Below are 14541 nucleotides of genomic sequence, written 5' to 3'. Positions count from 1 at the left end.
TACTTGTCCTTTCCGTCCAATATTCCCTCACAGTTTCAGCTAGGTTGCTTAAGGCGTTAATCTATACCATTAACCGTATATGAACTATTGAAGACGTCTCATTCTGATATCCGGGATGGAGATAGTGTCATTTGATTTAGCTCAACATCACCTTAAATATTTATAGAAAATTTCAAATATCTTAGCCGTTCCTGCCGTATTGCAGATGAACCATTTTGACACCCTGGATGCATACAGTTCACCGATTTAGTTCAATATCCCCATCGGCATTCCCTCAAGACAGAGTGTCTTTTGATTTAGTTTAACATTTCTCTCAACTATCGGTGGAAGTTCCCACTTAATACTCTTAAATATTCCCGAGTTATTGCATATATGCCATATTGACATTCATAATGCACTTAATGTCTCCTGAATTAGTTCAATATACCTCTCGATATTCACTCGAAATTTTTACTTAATACTGTTAGTTGTTCCTGAAATATTATAAATGCGCCCTTTTTTTACCTTAATGTTCACAGTTGCTTTTGACTTTGTTGTACAATGTTTGTTTATTCCCTGAAAGTTTCTACTGTGGTCCATGGAACTTCCTGAGATACTGTCAATATGTCTTGTTGGCAATCTTGATGCACATAGTGCGTTTTGATTTCGATCAGTACCATCTGTACAATTATCTGAAAGTCGCCTTAATACCTTAAGAAGTTGCTGAGATATTTTTGATATGCCCTTTTTTCAACCTGAATGCAGGTAGTATTTTATCGTTGAATTCAATTTGCTCTCTGATCATTCCTTGAAAGTTAAACTTGATATCAAAAGCTGTTCGTGGCATGTTGCGGATACTGTCTTTTGACAATTTGTTCGGGATTTATCTCAACATGCACCGAAGGTTTTAGCTTTATACTTTAAGCAATTCTTGTTATATTATAGGTTCATCATTTTGACGAAATGGATGCACATAGTGTCTTTCGATTTAGTTTAGAATCCTCCCCCAGCATCCTCTGAAAGCGTCTACTAAATACTCTTAGCCGCTCTTGATATTTTGCAGACGCGCCCTTTCGACTACTTAGGTGTATATAGTATACTTTGATTTTGTTCGACACCATCCTCACCAATGATTGAAGGTTTCAACTTAATACCCTTAGAAATTACTAAGATATTGCAGATATGCTCTTTTGACTACCTGGATACATATATATTCTTATGATTCAGTTCGATTTTCTTCTCAACCTTCTCCTTAAAGTTTAAACTTAAAACCCCTAGCTGCTCAGTTATTGTATACTAGCCATTTTGACAATCATGATATTAGTCTACTTTCATGTTTAATTCCTGGTCTGACATGTTGAGAGCCAAAGTAATTGGACAATATCAACGCGGTAGCTCCCGAAAATGTCTGGGACAGCACTGCAACGCAACTGTGACCATGACTGGGGTCTCATTCGGAACCGGTTTTAGACTGATTGGAAACCAGTAACATCTAGTTTGCCTCGTGGGTTGGACCTCACTTCCGCAAGGCCATGGTCACACAACAGTTGCATGCACAATCAGTTAGCAATGCTAGTCTCAAAACAGTTGCCCCGTGGCCGCTGGGCCCTGGTCGCTCCTGAGCCGTTCTTGATAGTGCAAAAATGCGTCTTTCTTACGACCTTGTTACACGTAGTACACCTTCCTGACTCTCATACAGTTCACCACCCTTCTCACCATCCCCGAAGACCTCACTAAATTTGATTTCCAAGGATTCCAATAAAAGGGGTGCCAGAATTGATAATAAGTAAAATACGCTTAGCTACATATATATATATATATATATTGTATAATATATTAGTTCTTCATCACTTTTTCGATGGTTTTTATCTCCGTGGGGCTCTTAGAAAATGTAAATTTTTTAAATCACACCTTATCTACCCATGTAAGTTTTTGCCCAGAAAATTTCTTTTCCGCCAAAAACTAATCCATGCTACCCCCGCCTCTCCTTAGGTAGTGCTCATTTTCACATTTAGCATTTATCTTTTATTGACTAATTCAGTTTTTAGGAACACATTTGTATCTGTGCTTTTCCTATATCACAAAATGTTCCAGGAAAGTCTAAAAGGATTTGTTAATAGCAAGCATAATTACATGTGAAGAAAAAAGGTCTTGACCAGACATCGCAACCATCTCGAGGTTTTCGCTCTTGTAATGAATTTAGCCAGTCTTAAAAATGTATCCTTTTATAAATTTTTTAGTTCGGAAAAACATATTGTCTATTGTCTGCAAATGATTGACTTTTCTTTTCTTTTCTAGATAACGAAGTAGCTGGGCAGTAAATTTCGGAAAGTAAATTTCTCTGTATAAGCCTGTTCTCTGTTGCATTCGTCTTTTTGTGTATAGACGCTTATATTTACATAAAAAGACAGTGCAGCAGAACTGGTTTCTTATAATTTTAAAGTTTAAATAAAAAAAACAAGGGTTCTAAACCTCAAGTTAAATAGAATCTCAGTAAAATTTGCGTATTTTTTTTTGCTCCCCTTTTTATATTTTACTAAAAAAAATAGAACCCTCAAAAAATTTTTAAGCAATTTTGCTTCAATTTTTTGCTCATCCTTCACCTAACGAATTTACTGCTCATTGAAGCTGTGCAATTATGTGGCCTCTGCTCCTGCCAAAGAACCTCTTCCTGACTCAACATACAACAACATTTTTTTATTTTATATTTTAATATAAATTTAATCAATAAAATATTGTTTCTTTGTATTCTTACAAACTGCTTGTTGTTCTTAGAGCTAGGGATAGTTCATAGGGACGGAATACAAGATAGAGAAAATTAAAATAAATACATAACTATGTTTATCAAAACAATTTATGAAGAGCACTTACTAAACACGAACAACTATTGTATACTTTCAACTTTAAGCATCCCCTTTTAAGAAGGGGATGCCATGAAGGAAAAGTGATATTGTGGTTATGTTTCAAAAACAGTTTCGACAGACCTATTTTGTGCCCGCCATTTTATATTTGCGGATTAATGCTAAACTTAAAAAATGTAGCTAGGACTTTTTTATATATAGAGTGAACCTGATAAAAGTAGGAAAGGGGATCTTGCTTGTCCAAAACCCCATTGCCAGGGTTTACTGTATCTATATGCTTACTAATGGCGAAGTAATAATAATCATAAAATGACTAAAATAATTCATTCTTTCAAATAAATTGACCATCGGGTAAAGAATAATTTCAATTGAAAATATATTGCGTATTCATTGAAGAGGCAATGCTACCAATTGTTTTGGGGAGTTAAATGAGGGTTCCACAACTCATATTAATGGCCTTTTCCGTTTCTTTTTGTGCTGGATTTCTTCATTCAATTTAGTCTGTTTGGTTTAAGATTGTTAACTTAGAGGATTCGACTTATGCCCGCTCTGATCTCTAAAATTGTGTCTTTTCTTTCGCGAAAATGCATCGTTTTCATGCATTGAATTTTAAAATCAAATAACAGTGTATACAGTACTTTTGCGTTGACGATAGCTTCTGGTCTATGGATGTGCATCCTAACCCCAAAAAATCTTTGGGCGTTTTCATGAGTATCTAGGCTTGTATGAGAAGCCTAGAGGAAACTTTTAAGAACCTAATAAAATTATTGAAGAAGAATTTTTATCGTCCTTCAAAAGAACTATGCAGTAAGGTCGTGGAAATATGGCATATATTTTATGACATTTTACAAAATGTTGAAGATTAGCAAAAAAATATATAAAACGCCTTTTAAACCGTCGATTGTTGAAAAGACGCTATACTTTTGACTGTGGGGGAGACCTGTACTTAACGCTTTCGGTCTCTAAAACTCATGAAAATTTGGTTATAATAGATTTTGAGTTGATTGTAAATCGAAAGTAACTCTAGAACAAAAGAGGTTATAGCATTAGGCGTTAATTATTTATAGCATAAGTGCAACAGCATTTTTCATAAGCTTGCTCTTTGGGAAACAAGTTCTTTCTTCTGTTGTAATTGAAAATACCCTTTATAACAATTTTTTGGCCGATTCGAGATATAAGGCTCAACCCCTTTTCATAGATTGTTGGCAACAGTAGTATTTTTTTAGTAATGACTTTAGTGCAATCAGGCTTTCTAAACATAGGAATTGACTATCCCTTGTGAGGTGTTTCTTTACCTACCGTAACGGTGATACTAGTATATAGCTAGTAAGAATGGTGGGTACGCAGAAGAATATCCATTGACACCCTGTTATATCTCTAGAAGCCGTATTATTAATCTTTTGGAGGAGTATAAACAGCTTTCTATGAGCTCTGCAGAACACGGGCATTCATTTTTGGGAACAAGCTTTGTGTAAAATTTGCAGAGAAGTATAATTGAGATGGATGGCATTGTGTCCATAGAAGATATAATTTCACCATGCTTTCTTGCCCAGAAGGAACAAACCCATTCGAGAATATCTACCGCGTGAATGGATGGTGAAAATATATTTTTGAGGAGATGGGATTAATCAATATTCTTTATAGCTTTACCTCCAAAGATGAAACCAGGGTGTTGCACGATCTTTGACTGACTAACTGATCTTTTGTGTGTTCTCTCTGTCTTTGATTTTTGGAAACTGACCCTCTTGGCAATAGATCACTTTTCTGTCTCCACAAGATATACCTGTGGGTACCGGGAAATCTAGGTTGTGTCTCCATTTCTAAGGACATTTGTCAGTATCAGTAAAAAAGTATAGAGAATTCTTTACCTCAAAACAGCGTCGATCTGAAAACACTGTCAATTAGTCCAATCTGTTTTAATGTATTGCACCTTGCATACGGTAAAGCCCTGCTTGTCCATAAATGTGGTCATGATAAAAGTTGAAAAAATCAAAAAGAAAGTGTTCTCCACTAATATTTAATATTTGCACCATAATGCATTTTAAATTACATAAGCCGATTTTTTTTCTGTTGACAAGATTATTACCTGCCCTTTAAATAAAAATGGTTAATGTCCTCTTTTGAATTATATTATTGAAAACAGGAAGTTTTGCATAAAAAGCAAAAAGTTCAAACAAAACGAGAACCAAAAAGTAAAATCCAAAAGATTTTGCATAAACTCTTAGTTTGAGCAAAATAATTTTGATAAATCAAGCAGAAATCCATAAGAGAAGGAAACTTAAAATGATGAAAAATGAAAAGACGGAATGAAAGCAAGCTTAGAATGAACGTAAGTTGCCGTAAGTAAGGGTGGTGATGTCTAGTGCGGGCTAATCAACAAAAAACTTCAAAAATCCTCAGAAAAACCGGTAATTTAAGGCATTACTTAAAGTTTATTTTAGCTCTTTGGATGCAAGTTTCGAGTAGGGACTATAAGAATGATTGATAAAACCCAGCAGATTAAATACGATTTTACGTTTTACTCTGACACAATCTTCCTATATTAGCTATCTTACAAAACAAAAAAAAGTGAACCGTAGTTCATAGTTACCAAATGCTGAAAAAATCATTTTGAAAAAAAATGTGTTTTTTTAAGTTAATAATCTATAAGAACCACCCGGTGCTTATTGAGACTAATTTTTTTTCCATCGAAACTTGTCTATTTCAGAAAATGTAAAATTAAATAGAATTAATTTAATAATTTTCTTATTTGCATAAAGAAATTTGAAATAGATGTGTTTGTTATCTAATCCATTGAAAAATTCTGCAGTTTTTCCTGCAGTCTTTTTTCTTATTAATCGTGCCCTGAATTTTCTAACTCTTATTCCTGTTTAAAATAGAACCAATTTTGCGTCATTCCGTCGTAGTAACTTTAGTAATGGTTCAATTTAGTTTTAGTTACAGTGTAATAGTAATTTCAGTAATAGCAATAGTAATTTTTGTTATAGTAATCTTAATTTGGCGCAAGCCAAAACACTACAAAGAATAAAGATTTTCTAGTAATCCGCAGGAGAGTAGGTCGGTTGCATACAAAGCTTGCACTAAATTTTTTTTTCTTAAGAAGTTGCTCCAATAGTTTTAATAGATATTAGGACCTATAAAATCTTAAAATTATTTTACTGTTCTTCTTCTATTTAAACTTTGGAACTTTTCAATCAAGACTAATGAATACTCTTTTTTATCCTTGTGTTAACTTAAACTGTTGGTCTGGTACATTTTACTGCAACTTATGTGTTCTACAGTAGCATTAATAGTAAGTATTACGACTTATACCAGTTAATCCCTCTTTTTAGACACTAAATAAAAAGTTTTTTTTCACAAAATTAGATTTCTGAAGGAGAGAAGATATCCTTGAAACCAAAATTGAGCTGAAACAAAGTTAAAGAATCTTCTAAGCGTAAAGCTAACACAAATCACCGTCAATAAATAATAAAAACAAAAAAGAACAGAAATTACAATAAATAACCGAGTCAAACTCGAAATGAGCAGATTAACATGAGCAGTGCTGACAACCTAGATCACAATTTGCACTACATTGGAAAACAAAACATGGATTGCCAGTTTAATATACATATACGAATATTTATTCCTTGAAGTCTTGATAATTTTTTTTTATTTAGTAAAAGTGAAAACATGTCGACGTACTTTTTTTTCAGTATAGTGTAAATTTTAGTCTGGTCTTGATTTCGCTTTGGGGGTTTTCAGCCCTACTCTTCATAGTAGTGCGTTTACAAGTTTCAACCTAATACCCCCCCTCCCAGTTGTTCTCGAGGTAATGCTGAGATGTTTTGTTGGCAACCAGCATATACACACTGCCTTTTCATTTAAGTTTAAGGCACCATTTAGTATTCAAGCGAAATTTATTTACAAAGGGTAAAATGCATTACAACAGGCGTTGGCATAACCAATAGCCTTTGACACACATACCTAGGTAGTGGATCGTTCTATTATGCTGAGGAAAATAACTTTTTTTAAATTTTGAGAGGGGTGTATTTTGAAAATGTATGAAGCCTTCTTGCCCTTCAATCACTTTTGACTCTTAAAAAGGGGAACTAGAAGTTTTAGTTTTCATTCAAATTAGCTCGTTCAGAAGTTACATTGATACTTCTAGCTACTATAGACTGGTGCTGCCTGTAATATTGCTTATATGCCCTTAAAAACCTACATGCATATAGTTTTTTGATTTAATCGAAGCTCTCTCTAGGTGCTCCCTTAAAGTTTCACCTTAATAGCCATAGTCTCATTAGTTACAATAACTTCAGTTTTGTAATGGTAATACAAATATAGTGCCTTATGGGTAGTTCAAAATCCTCCACTAATTACCCTTAAAGGTTCAACTGAATAATTTAAGGTGCTCTTGAGCTTCAGCTTAATACCATTAGCTTGTGTAGTTGCAATAGTTACAGTAGCAGCAGTAACATCAGTAGCAGGCTGTGCATACTACTCTTGGGTTTCTTCAAAATCCCCTTCAACACAACTCACATTGAAAGTTAGAACTTAATAACATCAACCTTTGCTGAAGAATTGCTGATTTGTCCTTATAACAGACTGTGTAAGTATAGTTTGTTTAGATTTAGCTAAAAACAGGTTCAGTATCTCCCTATTTTTTTTTGTAATACCCTTAGCTTTAGCAATGAAAGCAGTAGTAGGAGCAGCAGCAATAGCAGTAGTAGAAGTAGTAGTAGGAGTAGAATTAATATTAGTAACGTTAGTTTTAGTTGTAACAGTGGTAGTAGCTTTTTTATTAATAGTGGTAATGATAGTAGCAGTAGTTGTGGTACTATTAGTAGCACTAGTATTAGCATTTATAGGTATACTAGTAATAATAGCACAAATAGTATTAACATATTGCACACTGGTCAGTTGAAATTCATTTCACAAGTCCTCGAAGTTTTAACTTAATACAATGAGCTAGTGCTATAACATTACTGACGTGTTCTTTAGACAGCAAGAACATTAAAATAGCTCTTGGAATTTTTATCCTAGTTCTCGTAGCCTAACAAGTTGTTACAATAGAAATAGGAGTTAAGTATTAGAAGGAAAAGTTGTAATTGTAGTAGTGGTAGTACTGTTATTAGTAGTAGCAGGCACTTGATCTTCCTCTTAGAGCATTCGCTGAAAGTTCCAATTAAATACCCAAATACTTTCTTTGTATACACTCTTTTGACAAACTGCATGCTCATAGTGTCTTTTGATTTAGGTAAAATATCTTATAGTATTCTCTCAAATTTCCACCTTCATAGACTTAGCCTTAATAGTACTAGTATCATAGTACTTTCGGCGGCAGTATAAGAAGTAGTAGCTGTAGCTCAGTGTTGTATTCGTAATAATATTAACAGAAATAGAAACAGTGTTATTTAACGTAACAGCATGTACAACTGTTAAATGTTACTCGTGGTATCCTCTCCAAACGTCCCATGACAGCTCTATCCCTACCGTGAAGGCCCTACCGTGACAGTACCTACCGTAACAGCCCTATCGCAGTGCACTATTGAAGTTTCCGACCCTTCACATGTATCTTCCAACACACATATCTTTCTAATCCTGCAACATACTTATACCTCTAATCTGGCAGCTCACCAGGAACCTGCGGCCAACTAGCTGTAGTCTAAATATCTGCAGCCAATCGGCTACGGCCTGGGTGCCTGTAGCCAACCTATAACTGTCCTTGTACCTGTAGCAAACATACAGCTGCTCGTGAACCTGTTGTCAAACTGTGTATGTGTGTGTGTGTCTCTTGTGTGTGTGTGTGTGTCTCTTGTGTGTGTGTGTGTGTCTCTTGTGTGTGTGTGTGTGTGTGTGAGTGTCTCTTGTGTGTGTGTGTGTGTGTGTGTGTGTGTGTGTGTGTGTGTGTGTGTGTGTGTGTGTGTGTGTGTGTGTGTGTGTGTGTGTCTCTTGTGTGTGTGTTTTAAAACAGTAAAAAACTTTAGCATAAACAGCGGGGTATTAGGTTGAACTTATAGTAGTTCAATTCCTAATTATATAATAGATAATAGTACAATTCCTAATTCAGCTGCAAATGAAACTTTTTTTTTCTCGCTTACCAGTTGTTTTAAGCGTTCTTTGTTTTTTGATTATGGTTACTGTGGACCGTGGTTCCTTCTTTACTACGTTTTAACTTTCACAGCAACCATGATTCCTAACAAGTTAATATTTACCTTTGACGTCATACATATAACGTTTAGTAAAAGACACTGAAATATAAGAAATTTAATTTAGTTGAACGCTTCGTCATAACATCTGAATGTTTTACACAGTTCGTGGTAACGACCGTGGTAAGGAGCGACCCGGCTCAATCTGATGATTAAATGAAAATAAAAAACAAGTTTTTTAACTGAAAGTAAGGAGCAACATTAAAACTTCGAACGAACAGAAATTACTCCGCATATGAAAGGGGGCTGCTTCCTCCTCAACGCCCCGCTCTTTACGCTAAAATTTGTACTGTTTTAAAAAGTAGAGTTGTGAGAAAGAGTCAAACTTTAGCGTAAAGAGTAGGGTGTTGAGGAGGGAGCAGCCCCCTTTCATACACGAAGTAATTTCTGTTCGTTTTAAGTTTTAATGTCGCTTCTTGCTTTCAGTTGAAAAAATTGTTTTTATGGCACTTGGTATTAACCAAGTGACATATAGCGATAGCAAATTCTGTCGGTCTGTCTGTCTGTTCCGGTTTTGCTACTTTAGGCACTTTCAGGTAAGCTAGGACGATGAAATTTGGCAGGGGTATCAGGTACTGGAACAGATTAAATTATAAATAGTTATTTTCCCGATTTGACCATCTTTGGGGGGGGAGTGGGGGTCCGGTTAATTCGGAAAAAATAGAAAAATGAAGTATTTTTAACTTACGAACGGGTGATGGGATCTTAACGAAATTTGATATTTGGAATGATATTGTATCTCAAAGCTCTTATTTCAAATAATTCGGTTAATTCGGAAAAAATGAAGTATATAAGGGAGTGGGAAAACAAACATGATTTATAAGCTTTCATATGTTTTTATGGCACTTGGCATTTACCAAGTGACATATAGCAATCGCAATTTCTGTCGGTCTGTCTGTCGGTTCCGATTTTTCAAGTTCGGGCACTTCCAGATAAGCTAGGACGATTAAAGTTGGCAGGCCAGACCAGGACGAGACCAGATTAAAATGAAAGTCTCTTCCCCGATTTTACCATCTGGGGGGGGTGAGAGTCTTGGAAAACGCTTAGAATGGAGGGATCGAGATGAAACTTGATGGGAAGAATAAGAACAAGGTCTAGATACGTGATTGACATAACTGGATCGGATTCGCTCTCTTTGGGGGAGCTGGGGGGGGGAGATTTCTAGTGCTTTGACGAGTTCAGTGCTACTGATGACGATCGCTGTATACTTGACAGAAATATCTGGACTTGTATCATTTTTTTTTTTTTTTTTAGATGAATGGATTTATCCCCACGTAAAAATTTATTTGTTCGTCATAGAACGGTAGTGTGGTGTAAGACAAGAACACCTAATTTAAGGTATTACGTAAAAAATAGTCTAAGAACCTTTTGAGTGTAAGACTAAGAAACTTTTCACATAATATCTGTTAAAATTACCAATATTGGAACAGAAAAAAAAAATTTAATAACTAGCTTGTTTGTGACCATGCTTCTACTTGTGACCCATACACAAATACATACCAGAAAATATCTCCATTAATTTTACCTTTATCCTGTTTTTCAGGGAAGTTTTCCAAATACATTTAGATTCAAAAAGCTGATTTTATCTCCATCTCTATCTTTTATCTCCAATCGATTAACGTTCTTTTTCTTTTCTAGGTTGAAAATTAAGAAAGTTGAGTAGTAAATTTCGAAACTATAATATCTGTGAGGTCTGTATATCTTTTTGTGTGATAGCATTTATTTTCACAGAAAAAGGCGTTGCAGCAGACGTGGCCCATAAAATTATAAAGTTTAAGTAAAAACCAAGGGTTCTCAACCTTAAGTAAAGATAATTTTCAGTAAAACTGTTATTTATTCTTTTTTATCTCCCCTTTTCATGTTTTAAAAGAAATGGAACGCTTAACATTTTCAAATCTATTATATTTTTGGCTCATCCCTTCCTAAGCGAATTTACTGCTCATCTAAGCTCTTCTACTGCTTGTGTGGCCTCTCCTCCTCAGCCAAGGAGCCGCTTCCTGAGTCAAGAAACAAAAAAAAAAGAATCATACACACTTTATTTTCTTCATCTTAATAAAAATTGTTAGCTTGTTTAAGTGAAACTTTCTTATTTTGTTTACTTATAGATTATCGTGTACTACTTGCCGATCCTAAAGAAAGGAATTATTTAAGGAACCCTGATAAAATGATTGAGTCAATTGAAAAGGCGATCTTGCTCTAAACCATAGTCCTTGACTGTTTTTTTTTCATAGAAAAAGAAATACCACATCTTTGCGCTAAAATAAACAATCAGTCAATCATTTTATTAATACTAATTGCAAAATGATAAAATAGACCAATATTTCCAATATAATTATTGAAGCAATCAATTGGTGAAGCGATTCTTTCAGTTTTAAGTTTGATAACTTAAGAGGAGTAGCTTTTTGCTCCGGAAGTGAGTTCAAAGCCGGAAAACCGGTCACTTCGAATTGAAATATTTGTGGAAATCTAAGAATATTATAAAACGCACTCTTGAATATTCCTCAAAAGAGACCATTAAAACAGGGTGTTGTTAAAAGTTGGGCATCAAAAGAGTAAGATCATTTAATAACTAAAAATAGTGTCAATCAAACATGTATTATAGCATTAGTTAGCTTTACCAAATAGTAAAAAAGATGAGCAAATCATTTTTGGAAATATGAAGTAAGTCGGTAACTTGGTTGTAAGCCATCAGCCAGCAATGATGCATCTTCAAAGTTGACTGACGAAGCTGAAAACTTGAGCTGTAAGAGAGTGGAAGGGGTGTAATTATTACAGTACTAGTTTTAGCATTATCAATAGCTGCAAAATTTTCTTTGTAATTTATATGAATTTGTTTTATTTATTTCTTTAAGCCTTTTTTTTATTAACATTTTAAAAATTAGTTTTGGAATGGGTGATAGTAATACAGAAGAGAACCCAATAAATTATATACAAGTGTTTTGGAGTAATAAGTATAAGAGTGTCCTTGGGAAGGGGTATATTTTAATATGTAATATGTATGATTATTTGTTATAGGCAACAAAAAAGAATTTTTAACATTTTGGTACATGGTCCCATGACCCTCTCCCCCTGCAAGCATACATACCTGATTTAAAACAAATCGCCTTGAGACAATCAATTACACCACAGAGACTAAATTAAAAGATTAGGTACGCTTTAAATTAGCAAGGTCATCAGAATAGAACTACCTTTTTGCCCGTTTAGCCCATCTTAGCTGGCTGAGAACAAGGATTTTTCTTGTATTTCTCTTTAGGTCGTTTCAGGTTATGAAGTTTTTAGGACAATAAATTTTTGTCTATGTACCCACATTGAGCCAAATAAATGAATAAGCGAAGCTAATTAGTTAAATTTTACAAAGCTTTTCGTCTGAAAAAACTCAAACATTACAAAATTATTGATCCCCAAAGATGACAACTAACGATTATAAAATTAACAGGCAAGACCGTATCCAAGGTGGAGGGGGTACGGTTTCTGTGCACTGTACTTGTAGTTCACAAAAGATTTTTTTTTCACAAGGGGGAAACCCTTTCTTTCCCTTGGAAAACTGAAAATCACCAACTCCATCTAAACTTCGGTGATCTGACCACTTGTGTTATTTTGGACACAATAAATGTTAGAAAGTGTAAAGGAAGTGGCATAATATCAGGAATGAAACTGCCCGCTCAAAGTTGAAAAGCCTACTTAGACCTGCCGAGATTTTTCCACGCTAATCCAGGCCTTCCTAGCGAAGATTTGATTTTGACAAGAAATACAACTACTTCTAACAACTCACTGAAGCACCAAGCCACTTGAGGCCAACCCAGGCACGAACGCTCTTCTCCCATCCCAATTTATTCAAAGCTTCCCTCTTTACATCCTCCCAGGTATTCCAAATTTCCTTTAAATCTTTCCTTACGATATCCTCCCATCCCAATCGGGTACGACCTGTTTTTCGTTTGGTGCTAGACGGTTGGCCGACAAGTACTTAAAACTTATTGTCTTGAAATAATTTTAAACAAGAGCTAAGAGCTCATATGGCACTTGTGAGGATGCAAAAAGAGCCAAGTGCTCATATGGTATGAACTCTAACAAAATTCTAAGAATCAATAGATTGATTTAAAAGGAAAATCCGAGGCTTAATGCCGGTTGGGATGTAAAATCAGAGCTCTGAATCACGATGCCCTTCTAAATATCAAAATTAATTAAGATCCGATCCCCCACTTGTAAGTTATAAATACCTCATTTTTCTAATTTTTCCTCTCTCTTTAGCCCTCCAGATGGTCGAATCTGGGAAAACGACTTTACCAAGTCAATTTGTGCAGCTCCCTGACACGCCTACCAATTTTCATCGTCCTAGCACGTCCAGATGCACCAAAGCACTGAACCCCCCCCCCTCCAACTCCCCTAAAGAGAGTGAATCCAGTACGGTTACGTCAATCACGTATCTACGACATTTGCCTATTCTATCAACCAGGCTTCATGCCGATTCCTCCGCTCTAAGCGTTTTCCAAGATTTCCGATTTCCCCCTCCAACTCCCCCCAATGTCACAGGGTCTGGTCGGGATTTGAAATAAGAGCTCTGATACATGAATTCCTTATAAATATCAAATTTCATTAAGATCCGGTCACCCGTTCTTAAGTTAAAAATACCTCGATTTTTCTAGATTTTCCAAATTAACACCCCCCCCCCAGCTCCTCCAAAGAGAACGGATTCGTTCCAATTATATCAATTACGTATCTAGAACTTGTGCTTTTTCTTCCCATCAAGTTTCATCCCGATCTCTGCACTCTGAGCGTTTTCCAAGATTTCTGTCTCCCTTGTCCAACCCCCTATGTCCCCGGATCCAATTCGAGTCGAAAATGGAGCATCTGAAACATAATATCCTTCTATATATCAAGTTTCATCAAGATCCAATCACCTATTCGTAGGATAAAAATGACCTAATTTTCACGTTTTCCAAGAATTCCGGTTTCCTCCTCGAACTCCCCCCAATGTTACAGGGTCTGGTCGGGATTTGAAATAAGAGCTCTGATACATGAATTCCTTCTAAATATCAAATTTCATTAAGATCCGGTCACCCTTTCTTAAGTTAAAAATACCTCAATTTTTCTAGATTTTCCAAATTAACACCCCCTAGCTCCTCCAAAGAGAACGGATCCGTTCCAATTATGTCAATCACGTATCTAGAACTTGTGCTTATTCTTCCCATCAAGTTTCATCCCGATCTCTGCACTCTGAGTGTTTTTCAAGATTTCTGTCTCCCTCCTCCAACCCCCTATGTCCTCGGATCCAATTCGAGTCGGAAATGGAGCATCTGAAACATAATATCCTTCTATATATCAAGTTTCATTAAGATCCAATCATCTATTCGTAGGATAAAAATGACCTAATTTTCACGTTTTCCAAGAATTCCGGCTTCCTCCTCCAACTCCCCCCAATGTCACAGGGTCTGGTCGGAATTTAAAACACGTGCTTCAAAGCACAAGATCCTTCTAAATATCAAATTTCATTAAGATCTGGTCACCCGTTT

The 14541-nt window shown here is 35.5% G+C and overlaps 1 long non-coding RNA gene across 2 annotated transcripts in view; it reads left to right on the top strand.

Annotated features, from left to right (window-relative positions):
* Window positions 1-11102, top strand: part of LOC136042305 (uncharacterized) — a 29201-nt gene extending 18099 nt beyond the window's left edge. The window contains exon 3 of one of the 2 annotated variants that reach the window (XR_010621245.1): window positions 10670-11102. This is a non-coding gene — a long non-coding RNA (uncharacterized LOC136042305). Of the gene's footprint in view, window positions 1-2277; window positions 2728-10669 lie in introns of those variants that run through there. The other variant, XR_010621244.1, reaches the window with a different exon arrangement.
* Window positions 11103-14541: the final 3439 nt, after the last annotated feature.

Source organism: Artemia franciscana, unplaced genomic scaffold (assembly GCF_032884065.1).
Source record: "Artemia franciscana unplaced genomic scaffold, ASM3288406v1 Scaffold_1064, whole genome shotgun sequence".
NCBI classification, from domain to species: Eukaryota; Metazoa; Arthropoda; class Branchiopoda; order Anostraca; family Artemiidae; genus Artemia; species Artemia franciscana.
This window is presented reverse-complemented; position numbering and strand designations above follow the sequence as displayed.